Source organism: Antechinus flavipes, chromosome 4 (assembly GCF_016432865.1).
Source record: "Antechinus flavipes isolate AdamAnt ecotype Samford, QLD, Australia chromosome 4, AdamAnt_v2, whole genome shotgun sequence".
NCBI lineage: Eukaryota > Metazoa > Chordata > Mammalia > Dasyuromorphia > Dasyuridae > Antechinus > Antechinus flavipes.
In genome coordinates, this window is record NC_067401.1 from 335060081 (window position 1) to 335075570 (window position 15490).

A 15490-nucleotide genomic window follows, 5' to 3' on the forward strand; every position below is an offset into this window, starting at 1 on the left:
GCTAGTTGAATCTTTTTTATCCATTCTCCTTTACCACTAGAGTTAAACCAAGATAATAATCCTTCCAGTTTTACTTAATCTATTTTAGGCAATCATGCTTGAGAATGCTATAAAGAATTTAGAAGTGGCTCTCAAATTATTTCCTCAATCTTTTCTGATAAAATTAGTCATTCTAAAATGTTTCATTTCATTATACTGATTTCTGTACATGCTATATGATAGTGCAATGGGAAGAACATTCTAAGAGAGTAAGAGATTTTGGGTTCAAGGGCTAGTCCTGACATGGTTAAGTAACTGCACATCTGTGGACCTCAGATACTTCATCACTAAGAAGCCTTCCAATTTGGGTCAAATAATTCCCATTTCACCCCCTATAGAATGTAATTCCTTGAGGAAGAAGCTTTTGATTTTTTCTTTATATTCCTATCCTGGAACATCATCGTATTGCTATTGAGTTATTTCAATGGTATTTTATTTTTTCTGATGCCATTTTAAGTTTTCTAGGCAAATACTAGAGTATTTACCCCTTTCTTCCTCCAGATAATTTTACACATAAGGAACAGCAGCAATTAGAGTTCAGTGATTTGCCCAGAGTCATATAGCTTATAAGTATCTGAGGCTGATTTTGAACTTATATCCTTATTCCAAAGGCCAATGCTCTATCTAGTGTGCCATGTTGATGCCTTGTATGTTTTAGAATATAGTAGGTGCTTAAAAAGGACTTATTGAACTAAATTGACATTGAATTAATACTTAATCATGGAACTGATAGATTAAGGAGAGCACTGCTCAAGAATCAGTACCAAGGTCTGTCAATTCTTCTGAAAACTGATAGCAGTATAAAACTTATATCAGATTGCTTGCTGTCTCGGGGAAGGGGAGAGGAAAAGAAGGAATTCAAAATCTTGTAGAAGTGAATGTTTAAATTACATGTAATTGGGGAAAAAATATAAAAGACTAATAAAAAAGAACTTGCCCAAAGATCTTTATCAGACATAAAGAGCTGAAAGATGTATTACTATTATGATAGTTTGGCACCATATTATCAATAGTGAGACAAAACTAAAGAGAAAAAAGACCAAGAAGGGGATCTAATGTTTAATACTAGGTGACACATATAAGTGAGAAGCTCAAGTTATGATAATGGAAGAAAAATCTGAAATTTGAGATGTGCTTTTGAAAATAGAAACTATAAGAGTTACATATCTATTATCTGGACCAATTGCATCAGCATCACCTTTGAGCCCTACTTTTAATATTAAAAGATCAAACAATATCACCACCCAATGAGCAACTAGAGCACATCCAGTCCTATTAATATTGTAGTTGAACTTGCTGGGACTTAATTTTGCATACTAACAATAGAAAGGATTGAAGATAATAGATCAGTAATTTCAGCAATTCTTGTAACCATGAATAATAACACAGAAGGGCCATTTTAAAATATGAAAGACAATTATAAATATGTATGCTTCTGAGTATATGAATATCTCTTTTTAAAAATGATGTTCATTTTATGTTCTTTAAACCTAAAGGCATCAGACACAGAAATCTAGAATAAAATCAAAATTAACTATATAAAATATAGTTAATTAATTAAGATTAAATTTCATTTATAAATAGAAACCATGGTAATGAGGGCAGAGGTTAATCATATAAAGGGTAGATAGGCTTGGAGGTTGCTGCTATAATAGGCTGACTGAGAATGGTAAGCTCACTTTGGACTTAAACTCTCATCAAGAGTGATTGATGATAGAGGAAGAAACCAAGAAGAAAAAAGTCATTTTGGTAACTGCACAGTACTTTTATTTGCTGACACCATATAAAACTAAATTCTCTCTTATAGGAAGAATGCATTTATAATGGAAAAATACTGAGTCATTTAAATTTGACTTTATTCTGAACATGAAAGGAATGCAGAAAATGTTATAAATGAAATCCAAAGCTTCTTTATTAATTATTTTTATTACTCTTTTTTCATTTCTTGACATCTATCAGATCATTTTTAAAGAATAAAACCTACTCTGACCTCATGAAGTATTTGAAACCCAGATAAATCTCATAACTATATAGTAATTTTTTAAAAAACAACTTACAAGTATTCTGCCAATAAATAAGGTAATTATTTACCAATAGTAAAGAGCTACTCTGTACCAGCCACTATGTTAAGCCCTGAGGATGCAAGAAAGGTAAAAGACAATTGCTAATCTCAAGAAGCTTAATGGGAGAGAGACAACACACAAACAACTATTTCCAATTAAGCTATATACAGGATGGATTGGAAATAATCATCAGAAAGCAGGCCCTAGAATTAATGGGAGATTGGGAAAATCCTTCTATAAGAAATAGGTACTTGAAGGAAGGTAAGAGAAGAGGAAAGAAAGCATTCCAAGTATTTTGGTCAGCTAGTGAAAATGTCTATCAGGAGCTGGAACATTGTGTCCAAGGAAAAACAAGAAAGTCTTTGTCAAGGTTTTCTTTTGGGTGGGCCAAGTAATGTTCAGGTGTAAAATAATTGGAAAGAGGGAGGGGAATATTTTAGAAGACTTTGAATGCAAAACAGACCATTTTATATTGTATCATGGAGAGAGAGCCATAGAAGTGAACAGGAAATGACCTGGTCAGAGTTGTACTGTAGGAAGATCACTTTGACAACTGAGTGGAGGATACTTGCGTGGAATGTGAGGAATGACTTGTGTGAAGGAGACTAACCAGCAGCTACTGCAACAGCCCAGACATGAAGTAATGAGGAACTGTACTAGAGGAGAGACAGGTGATAATTCATTATAACAAAAGGAAACTTTATCAAATGCATTATTATAGAAAGTCCAGCCTTTACAAAATCGTGACAATCATTTGGATTTCACCAAGTAAACTGGAAAAATTTAAAGCATTTCAGAATTAGCATAAACTAGTAGACTGCTGGCCTCAGAATCAGGAATAGCTCAATTCAAGTCCCATCTCTCAAACTTACCAAATATTTTGTGATTCTGAGCAAATAAATCATCATAGTTTTTAAAATTATAATAGTTTAAACAGTACTTTATTAATGTGCATATATTCTAAATAACTTCCTCTTAGAATAAGACATTGATTTTTTTTTTCCTCTGAGGTCTCAATGGGCTTATCAATATCAGAGAGAGGTAAACAGTGGTATTAGATCTGGAGTAAGGAAGATCTAAAATCAAATCCATTCTCAGATGATAACTAGCTGTATGATCCTATGCAAATTGTTTAATCTCTGCCTCAGTTTCTTCTACTGTAAAATGGAAATAATTGAAAACTTCCTGGTACATAGTAAGCATGTATAGACATGCTAGCCATCATCATCATCCTTATATAGTTTCTTTATATCTTCAGTAACCTCATGGATTCAGTAGTGATTTCCAATGTAGAAATCACAAATCATCTATATTTGACCATCCTCTGTGATCTTATTCATGTCTCCCCAATAAGTCACTATATCAAGTTCATCTGACATATTAGTGGCCTCCCTAATTTTTCTTGGCATTGCCATTAGTACCAGAAAGTACCAATGAAAGATTCTGCCATCTCCCTCCCATCCCTCATTCCTGCCACATAGCCCTTCCCTTCCAGCCATACAATTCTTTGATAATTTCTTTTATTCCTGCTCATATCCAAAGGTCCAACTCTGTTCCACCCTGCTTATACCTATCACTATTCATTATTTGGTTACTTTGTGACAGGCGCTATGCTAAGCATGAGGATACACAAAAAGACAAAAAATTCAACTTTGTCCTCAAGAGTCTCATGACCCATTGGAGGAGACAACAAGCAAACAAATATGTACAAACAAGCTATATAAATAGGAGATAATTAGGAGACAGAAGAAACTAGAATTAAAAGGGGTTATAGAAGGTTTTCTGTAGGAGAGATTTTAGTTGGAACTTAAAGGTAGGCAAAAAAGACCATAGATAGAATTGGAAAGAGAGAACATTCCAGGTCTAGAGCCAGACAGAAAAAAAAAATGCCTGGAGTTGAGAGATGAGTGTCTTGCCTGGAGAAGAGCAAGGAGATTAGTATCACTGCTTTGAAAAACATGGTAATGAATAAGGTGTAAGAGGAATGGAAAGTTAGGAAGGAATTGTTATGAAGGACTTTGAATGTCAAAAAGAAGATTTAATATTTACTGGAATTTATCAAGTTGGGGAAATGATCAGACCTGTGAATTAGGAAAATCACATTGGTGACTAAATAGAGGATGGAATGGAATGAGGAAAGACTTGAAGCAAGCAGACCCACCAGCCTGATATTGTAGCACTTTAGTAAAGTGCTAAAGGTCTGCAAATGGGTGGTAGCAGTGTCAGAGAAGAGAAGGAGGCATATTTGAGAAATGTTGCAAATCTCATTGCCATATATATTGATAAGATGTAAGAATTTTTTTAATGGACCTTGGTTTTTAGGATTTAAATCTTCTTTCTCTGACTCCAGAGCCATTCCTTTTCCCATATACCAATAAGTATGGAGAAAATCTTCACCAATCAATTGGCCACTAAATGAGGAAATTTTCAATGAAAGCAGTCAAAGAAAAATATACTTATCTACAATGACATTGGAAGTATAGTGGAAAATATGCAAAGAATGCTAAAAGTTAAATATATTTTAGCATATCTATAAATATTAACTTAATTGTTGGCATTCCCATTCAATGATCAATGAGACAATATATCACTAAAAGAACTGGATCATATGAATATTTTTCATTCTTAATATACATAAAATAAGAACATGCAAGAAAATAACAGCTAAATAGAAGGAAACTGCATAGATTTTCCCTGAAGAAATAAATTAAGGAGTTAGCAGTTGGTTTCATTACTCATACAAAGGTGGCAAGTTACATCAGTTAGCTATATCATCTTATTGTGATCATGATTAACATAATTAAAAAGACCAAAATAAAGAAAATTGTGAGTTGTGTGCCAATATCAAATACAAAGAATGAAGAGATCAACTTTACACAGAATTTGATAAGGTCTTCCAAAACAAATCAACATATATGTTGATACTCAAAGCTTTCTATTCAAAAATCTGCACAAGGAAAATGGCAGAAAGTTTTTCGGAAGGCATGGGTCATGAAAGAGTTTAAAGGCTTATTGATTGCTCTAAAACAATTTAATCATATGTGCTTTTTTCCATAAAAAATGAAAGTACTAGACATGGTAAGCACCAAATGTTATGGGGAAAAACAAATAAACAAAAAACCCAGAAACTCAAAACTGTATCATCACAAACATGGGATGATTATTGATGTGAGTCAAATCAAAACCAGCTGTCAATGTTTATTTAAAACATAAACTAGTCAATGAAAAGAATAAAATCAACAGCAAATTAGAAGAAAGGTTAAAGAAAAAAAAATTAGTAAAAAATTGTGAAAGCTTCAATTTGACTTATTCAACTGACTCATTGATGCCAAAAAGGATGTGGGATAATGACCTTAATTACCCCCCCAATAAAAATGTATTGTCAATTAAAAAGCAGTCACCATAAACAAGACATCACCAGCAAACACTTGATGTTATCAAATGGAAAGAAACAGCAACTAAGGACAATGCTAGCTTAAATTCAAATTAATTCATAAAATACTACAAGGGAAGGGACACATCAGTACCACCTTACAAAACAATAAAAATAATGAATGTAAAAATAAGAACAAATAAAGCTAAATAAAGAAAACCCCAAGAGTCTCTTTATCCTAAAAGTATCTACAGGTGAAACTGGCAGAAGGACAATGAAGAAATTAATGGATTTTTAAAATAAAATTTTATCATCAATGACAGGAGCACTATATCTGTACTCCAAAGCATCACTGGTATATGATATGTGAGAGAAACTGAAATAGAAGTTAAGATAAAAATTCAGTAAAGGAGTTGAACAAGATCAAGGTCATCCATACTAGAGTATACAATCTTAATAATATTGAGAGTTCAACTAATAGAATATCTCAAGAAGGCTAAACTAATAGAACAATGGAAAACATCAAAGTGGATAAAGATACTCCCAAAAGGTAGTTGAGAAAATATCAGTAGTTACTGATCATATGCCTAGTTTTATTTCTTTATCACATCTTTATGAGAATGATATATGAGCAAATCCAAAATATGGATATGAGAAGCAAGTCAGGTTTTCACAAATGATTTTTTTTAGAGCTAGCCATATCTTTTTTTTTTAATTTTTATTTAATAATTACTTTATATTGATAGAATCCATGCCAGGGTAATTTTTTTTACAATATTATCCCTTGCACTCGTTTCTGTTCCGATTTTTTTTCCCCTCCCTCCCTCCACCCCCTCCCCTAGTTGGCAAGCAGTCCTTTATATGTTGGATATGTTGCAGTATATCCTAGATACAATATATGTTTGCAGAACCGAACAGTTCTCTTGTTGCATAGGGAGAATTGGATTCAGAAGGTATAAATAACCCGGGAAGAAAAACAAAAATGCAGATAGTTCACATTCGTTTCCCAGTGTTCTTTCTTTGGGTGTAGCTGCTTTTGTCCGTCATTTATCAATTGAAACTCAGTTAGGTCTCTTTGTCAAAGAAATCCACTTCCATCAAAATATGTCCTCATACAATATCGTTGTCGAAGTGTATAATGATCTCCTGGTTCTGCTCATTTCACTTAGCATCAGTTCATGTAAGTCTCGCCAGTCCTAGCCATATCTTTTCAGTCATACAATTGTCTAATAATTATCACACCCCCCAACAAAGTCTTGATTTTTATTGTTTTTTTATTACCAAAAATATATAATTTTATTTTGTTTCTAGATCTTCTTGAAAATCAGAAACACCTACTTTCCATCAACAATTGAAATCTACTGCATTCCATCATCTTCTGGAAGGTATCAGGGCTCCTGATATTGCTTCAAGCCTTGATTGTGACACATTTTCAAAGTTTATCCTCACAAAATAACTATACAATTCAGTGCAAAAAGTATTTAATAAAGACAGTCACCATCCAAGGGTCCTCAAATTACGGGTAGTGGGCCAGATGAGGCAGCTGAGGACAATTATCCCCCTCACCCAGGGCAATGAAATTTCTTTATTTAAAGGCCCACAAAACAAAATTTTTGTTTTTACCATAGTCCAGCCCTCCAACAATCTGAGGGACAGTGAACTGGCCCCCTATTTTTAAAGTTTGAGGACTCCTGATTTAGGGTATTTTTGTTAAGTCATTCTTCAGTTGTGTCCAACTCTTCATGAGCCCATTTGGGATTGTTTTGGCAGAGATACTGGAATGGTTTTCCTTTTTTTTTCTTCAAATCATTTTACAGATAAAGAAACCAAGACAAAGCAGAGTTAAAGTAACTTGCTCAGATTACAGCTAACAAGTGTCTAAAGCTAAATTTGAACTCACAAACAAGAGTGTTCCTGATTCCAGACCAGACATTTCATCTACTCTTCCACCTAGTTACCCATGAATAATATCTGACCCTAAAGCCACTTTCTCAATTCAATATGTATAACTACCAAGAAAACAGTTATCTGGGCCAATGGCCCTTATCCTCTGTCCTTAGAAGTCTTTTTCTCAATGTTATACCTACTGAAGAGTCATGTATTTTTAGGACTACATGGAGTAGTGGGTTCTTCTACCACTGTCATACTCATTCAAATTTCCAGTAGGAGTCAGCTACCAACAATTACATACTATTTTAAATATTACAAAATGCTTTAAAATTATTATGTCATGACTGTATGTGCAAGAATGTTTGTGGCAGCCCTCTTTGTAATATCCAGAAACTGGAAACTGAGTGGATGCCCATCAATTGGAGAATGGCTGAATAAATTGTGGTATATGAATATTATGGAATATTATTGTTTGATAATGATTTCAGAAAGGCCTGGAGAGACTTACATGAACTGATGCTGAGTGAAATGAGCAGGACCAGAAAATGGTTATATACTTCAACAACAATACTATATGATGATCAATTCTGATGGACGTGGCCATCTTTAGCAATGAGATGAACCAAATCAGCTCCAATAGAGCAGAAATGAATTGAACCAGCTACACCCAGAGAAAGAACTCTGGAAAATGACTATGAACCACTATGTAGAATTCCCAATCCCTCTATTTTTGTCCACCTGCATTTGTTATTTCCTTCACAGGCTAATCGTACACTATTTCAAAGTCTGATTCTTTTTGTAAAGCAAAATAACTGTTTGGACATATATGCTTATATTACATTTAATTTATGCTTTAACATATTTAACATGTATTATTTAACCTACCATCTGGGGGAAAGGTTGGGGGTGGGGAAGAAGGGGAAAAATTGGAACAAAAGGTTTGGCAATTGTCAATGCTATAAATTTATCCATGCATATAACTTGTAAATAAAAAGCTATAATTAAAAAATATATATTATTATGTCATGGGAGCAGATAGTAGATCATAGAATTACAAGCTCTTCAGATTTCACATTCATATACAACAAATTTGCACACATGGTGAAATAAACTGGTGAAAATTAAAAAAAAAAAAAACTGGACAGAACTGGGCTCCTCCTGGGATGATCCCAAAAGATACACCCTAGGAGGGAGATCAATGAGTTTGAAGTGCATACACCTCCATGCTAGCTCCACAGAAACAGTCAGTGGGATCTCTAGGACTAGCTGGATTTGACTGAGCCTCAACCCCAATCACAGAAATTTATACCATCTAGGAAGCATAGGTAATCAAAGGTTTAAATACAGGAAGACTGAGGAAACCTCTGATGATTAAGAATACCAGACCCAACTGTGCTACAAAAACACAGCTCTGGGGAAACAGGGAACACCATACTGAGTGCAGAGGCAGTGGGGTAGGGAGGCTGCTGGCTGTGGGCACGTGTAAGATAGTGAAGCTTTTAGTTTGGAGTTCCAGGTCAGAGAGACTCCACCCCCACCCCCAGGATTAGAGGAGTTTATGCTAATATTTCTAATTTTTAAAAAATAAACCAGCAAAGAAGAAAGAACCCAACAATACAAACTTACTATGGGACTAGGAAAGACCAGGGTTCATCTTCAGAGAAGAAGAGTGAAGTAAAACAAAACAAAAAACAAACAAACAAACAAAAACAACAACCTCTTCTACTCCAAAGAATAGCATTAAATGGTTACCTGCCCAGAAAGAATTTATAAAAGAACTCAAAATCAAGTGAGAATTTCTTTTCCTTTTTCATCTGATTTTTCTTGTGCAGCAAGATAATTGTATAAAAATACACACACACACACATATTGGACTTAACACACATTTTAACATGTTTAACATATATTGGATTACCTGCTATCTAAGGGAGGAGATGAGGGGAAGAAGAGGAAAAATTGGAAACACAAGATTTTGCAGAGGTCAGTGTTGAAAAGTTATCCATCAACATGTTTTGAAAATAAAAAGCTTTAATAAAAAGAAAGAAAGAAAGAAAAAATCAAGTAAGAGAGATTGAGGGAAAACTAAATAAGAAGCATCCAAGAAAAACAAGGTTATGGTGTGAGGGAGGGAAATTAACCAACTAGAAAAGAAGATAGATACAGTCTTAAAAAAAAGGAAATAATTCTTTGAAAATTAAAACTGGGCAATGGGAAGCCAGTGAAGCTATAAGAGACAAAACAAAATATAAAAAATGAAAAAATAGAACGGAATATGAAACATCTTATTTGAAAAACAGCAAATCTGGAGAACAGATCAAGAGAAAATATAAAAATAATTGGACTACTTGAAAGAAATAATTGGACTACTAAAAAAGAACCCTGCAACAATAATGCAAGAAATAATTCAAGAAAATTATTATGGAGTGAGAACATGAGGGGAAAGTAAAAATAGAAAAAATCCACTGATCTTCACCTCAAAGAAGTCCTTTGTGGAAAATACATAGGAATATTATTGCGAAATTTCAAACCCCTCTGATCAAAGAGAAAATTTTGTAAGAAACAAGAAAAAAAAATCAAACATGATAGACTACTATTAGAATTATATAGGATTTATCGATGACTGTAATAAAAGATTTAAGATCCTGAAATAACATAAAGAATTGGATATAACTAACTGAATAACAACAAAGGGATATAATATTGGAGCAAGGAACACTCAATCAGTCAATAAGATCAAGTATTTACCATGTGCCAGGCATTGTGTTAAGAGTTAAGGATGCAAAGAAAGTCAAAAATAGTTCTTGCTTCTGTGGATATTATTTTCTAATTGAGAGACATGTAAATAAATATAAATGAATAAATGGATGTGTATATGATATATGAGAATAGGTGGATGGTAATCTCAAAGAAAAAGACTCTAGTATCCTGGAGAAGGTGGTATTTGAGATAAGTTTTAAAGCAAGCTGAATATTGTAAGAGTCAAAAGATAGGTGAGAAAACATTCTAAGCTAGGAGAAAGCCAATGTAAGGTCATGGAGTGAGGAATAACAAGCAGGGCAACACAGCTACTTTATAGAATGCATGGAGAGGAATAAAGTGTGAGAAAATTGAAAAGGTAGGAAAGAGCCAGAATGTGAAGATATTTAAACTTGCCTGAATCTGGAAGTTAATGGGAACCCATGGAGTTGAGTGTAGGGGAGGTGAAAGGAGGTGAGGAGACGCAGAAAAGTGACAGGGCCAGAATTGTATTTTAGGAAAATCACTTTCCCTAAAGTATGTAGGATGGATTAAAATGGAAAGAAACTTGAAGCAGGGAGAACAAATAGAAGTCTATTGTAAAGTCCAGGAGAAAGATTAGGAGAACCTGAATTAAAATAGTGGTTGCATATCTGGACCTAGTAAGTGCCTGAATTCTTGTACTTGTGTCCTTCACCCCTGTTCCTTCTTTTGATCCCCTGAAGGAAACCCACTCTTGGAATTCTTATCATCCTGGCAGAGAGCCCACCTCACCACAGCTCCATTCCAAGACAGGGCTCCATACCAGTCTTAAAGGCAGCTAGGTGCCTCAGTGGATAAAGCATGGGGTCCAGTCAGGAAAAATTCAGTTTAAATTCAGTTTTAGGCATTTATTAGTTTGTGACTCTGGGCAAGTCATTTAACCTCTTTCTAACTCAATTTCCTCAATTGTAAAAGTTAATAGCACCAGCTTCCCTGAATAATAGTAAGGATCAAAAAGATATTTAATTTATAATTATATATAGATTTATATATATTAAATATAGATTTAATAAATTAATTAATTAACTAATTAGTAGATGAATATAGATTTAAATATAGATTTAATAAATGTTTGTTCCCTTTCCTTCTCTCTTGGAGGAAACCAGATTTTGTTGATACTCTCTAGATTTCTTTCCCTGGGGCAGAATTTCCCAGATTAGATCAAAGCCTCACTCCCCTACTCTAATTTCCATTCTATTTGAAGATTGATTACATGCCCCACCCCACCTCCAAGTCTTCTCTTCTTGGGTAAACTGTACAACTGATCCTGATATGCCTAATCTAAAGCCCATCATCATCAACCTGGTTGCCTTGCTCTGGATCTTTTCCAACCTCACAATGTTCTTCCTTAAAACTGAATTTATTGGGAGCAGCTAGGTGGTTCAGTAAATAGAGCACCAGCCCTGAATTTAGGAGGAGGCCCTGAATTCAAATTTGGTCTCAGACACTTAACACTTCCTTCCTAGCTGTGTGATTCTGGGCAAGTCACTTAACCCCAATTGACACAGCAAACAAACAAACAAAAGAAAACTTTACTGTTTACATGTATTTTTAAAAATTTACTGTTTTACATATGTTCTGACCAGGCAGGGCACAAGGAATTATTACCTCTACCTAAAAATGAAACCTTCTTTAATAGAATCCAAGATTGCCTTAGCTATTTTGGCATACAGCTTGACTCCCTGAGCTTGTATTCTTTTAAACACTGAATATTTTTCAAATGAACTGATGTCTATACATATTTTCTTCATCTTCTTTTTGGGAAGTTGATCTTCTGAAATGAAAGGAAAGACTTTGTATTAACAAATGCATCAATAGAAGAAATTGTATTTAGTGATTGTAAAGGGCTGAAACTCTTACAAGATGTGCTTGAATCAGACAACTGAGCACTTAAGGCTAATTACCTATTGGACAATGATTCTATTAGCATATGTTTGGAAAACCGGCCCTTCTCACTGTTCGGTGCTGTTGTACACAGATAACCTTAGGAAGAATTAGAGGGTGGTGTGAGACAAGCCAGACTCACTTTTCAGCAGGAAGAGGAGGAGAAAGATTGGTAACAAGCCTGTGGCAGTTTGTCTGACTCCTTCACTTCTCCCCCTAAAGACCAAGGACTTTTGTTTATCTTGACTCTGGCTGATCCTGAGGCCTCCAGGAGCTAGCTTGAACTTTAGTTAAGTTAGGTGGCAGTGTTAATAATAAACAAGACATAAAACAAGGATGTGTGTGTTTACCAAAAATGTGTACTATTGTCAAGAAGGATGACTTTTTCAAGGCTCAGATTAAAGAGTGTTTTCAAAAATTGTGGATGATATTTTTCTGGCTCTATCAAGCCTGAGAAAATTCAGTGTCTTTTTAATAAGATCCATGATTGTTCAAAAGAGCTTGCTTTGACAATTCATCCAGGAAAAACTCAATGGAAGACAAATGTTTATTTTTGTAGATTATTGGCATCCTGGCCAATAACTAGGCCACTAAATTAGTATCAATACACATATTTAGGAGAGAATTTCAGATGGACAATGAGTTGGACCCAATAAGAATAGTAGAAGGATAGCTGGGTGGAATGTATCTAGAAAACTAGAACAGTGTTTTGAACGGTCCTAAGATGTTTCCTTATGTAAAGAGCCACATTTTCAACATAACTGTTCTCTCAGTGATACACTATCTTAAATATACCACAATCTTGAAATAATGTACTATCTAGACATTAAGATAGAGAAAGATATAGTGGAAAAAAGAGTAAATGCAACATATTTGCAAGAATGATACTTCTGGGGAAAGTATGATTAGAAAAAGAAGTGGTAAAGCATTTAGCATAGTACCTTACAATCAAGAAGTACTTAATAAATGCTTGTTGATTTGACTTGAGTTGTTCCAACAATGGTAAGTCAACAAGGGATAACAAATACCATCTTAAGGGCTCCACTGGAATCCTCAGACTGTAAAAAGACTAAAAAGAATCCCCTATAAGACTCTCCAGGGAAGATCAGTGGAAGAACATAGACAAAAATGCAAAGAATGAGAATTGATTATATCAAAAGAGGGAATATCCCCAACAATGAAATAAATCACAGGATACCTCAAAATCTACTGTATTGAGTATTTGGCTTTTTTTCCATTAAAATAAATCCTACAACTCAATTCAGTCAAACAAACTTTACTAAGTTTCTACTAAATACAAGGCAGCTAATTGGTATAAAAGATAAAAAGACCTGAGTTTGAATCCAGTCTCTTATATTTAATAGCTGCATTACACTAAACATGTCATTTATCTTCTTTTAAAAGCTGGGAATAAAAATAATATTATTTAACTCTCAAGGATATTATAAGGATCACATTAAGATAAAATGTATTTTTTAAACCTTGAAAATGCTACATGTAAATGTTAGCTACCATTAATTAACACTGTGCTAAGTAAAGGGAATATAGAAAGATGAAAAAGGACATTCTCAGGAACTTACCATATAGAAGGGACATGAGGCATACAAAAGTCATTATAAGTTGGGAAATCATTAATTGCATGAAAGAGGTCAAAAAGTATAGCTGAGAGGTTCAAAGAAGGAGAGGACAGGGGTGGGAGTGGGGGGGCAGGTGGGGAAACATGTGAGAAGACAGGGAGAAAATGGAGATCAGATGGAGCTGAGTCCAGAACAAGACAACCAGGTTGTTGGTGATGGGCTTTAAATAATGGCATATCTGGATCAGCTGAACACATATATACACACCTACACCTACACCCACACCCTCTCTCTTTCACACACACACACAAAACAAACAAACATAGACAACTCAAAAGAAGTAAGATTATGATCCAGCCTTTTCTTTCACCCTTTTTTTTTTGACGAAGCAAATGAAACAGTGTATATATATAGGGTTTTTCAAGCCTTTAAGTACATTAGTACTAATTATAATCATTCTTGTTATTATTATTAAAGTATAAAATATTTTAGTGGCAACACTATAAAGGAAGTCTAGAGTGATATAAATTAAAACCAAAATGTGGAAAACCACATATGCCAGATCAATGAATTTTAACTTTATTTAGTAGATGGTAGAGAACCACTGAAGTGGTTTGAACAGCCGTGTGCTATAATACCAGTACATTAGAAAGATTAAGCTGAAAAAAAAAGATTAATCTGGCATCTTATATAAAATGCTTTGAAGGGTGGAGAGACTGAAGGCCCCAGACCTGTCTGGTCTTGCTCTATATTACACCATACACAAAGCCAATTGCACAAAAGAACTTAGTAAATGCTTAATGTATGTGATGAGAATGAAGAAAATGTCTTGCGGGAAACTATAAATCCTTTTTAAAATATTTTCATTAATTCTACAACTTGCTTTAGTTTCATTGGAGATAATTAAAGATACTAATGTCAAAGGAAAGAGATGTCTAGAAAATCTAAAACACAAAAAGTGTGTATGAATTGAAAAATTAATACAGTGGCTATCTAGAAAATAACTGAATATGAATCAATGAAAGAGATTCTAATGTAAAATGTTTATGAATAGCTATCAATAATATTCCAAAAGAGAAAATATATTATCTTGTAAAGAGATTTTTTTTTTAAAAGATCATTTGGTGAGAAAACTGATAAATTAACAATAATATTAAATTAAATTCTTTCTTTAATATCAGAAGACTACTAGTAACTGGATTTCTAAGTAAAGAGGAAAAATAAGTATCTCTCAGTTCTCTTATCCTGACCTAGCCAAGATGGCTTTTATTCTTCTTGGCTCTATCTTGCTTTTATGTCTCACTGCAGTATATTAAAGACCATTCTTTCCCTGTACCCTTATATCTATCCAAGACCTATGTGGCATACCCACTTCTGTCCACATTTGGCCTACTATCATTTTACACAAATGTGAGCTGGCCATAGCTAAGGATATTGTGATATATATGCTATTCTGTCTCTCCCAAATACTGGAGTAATAACAATGAAGGCATGCCATGCTACACAGTAGAAAGAAATTTGTGGTTGTTCAATCATATCTGACTGTGAATGCTTTGCATTTTTTCCTCCAGCTTATATTACAAATGAGGAAACTGAGGCAAACAGGACTAAGCTACTTGCCTTATATCACACAGCTACTAAGTATCTGAGGTCCTAGTTGAAGTCGGGTCTTCCTGACACTAAGCCGGACACTCTATCCACTGGGCCACCTATCTGCTCCTAACAGAAAGAAAAGATTAAATCAAATGCTCAGTAGTTGCTACCCACCACTTCCTCTCTAACCCTGCCTCCTAGCTATGATTACCCTGATGAGCCACATGACTGAGTACTGATGGAGTGTTCCAACCTCAAGCATAACTGATTTTTCCCAAGGAATTTGCATTGTA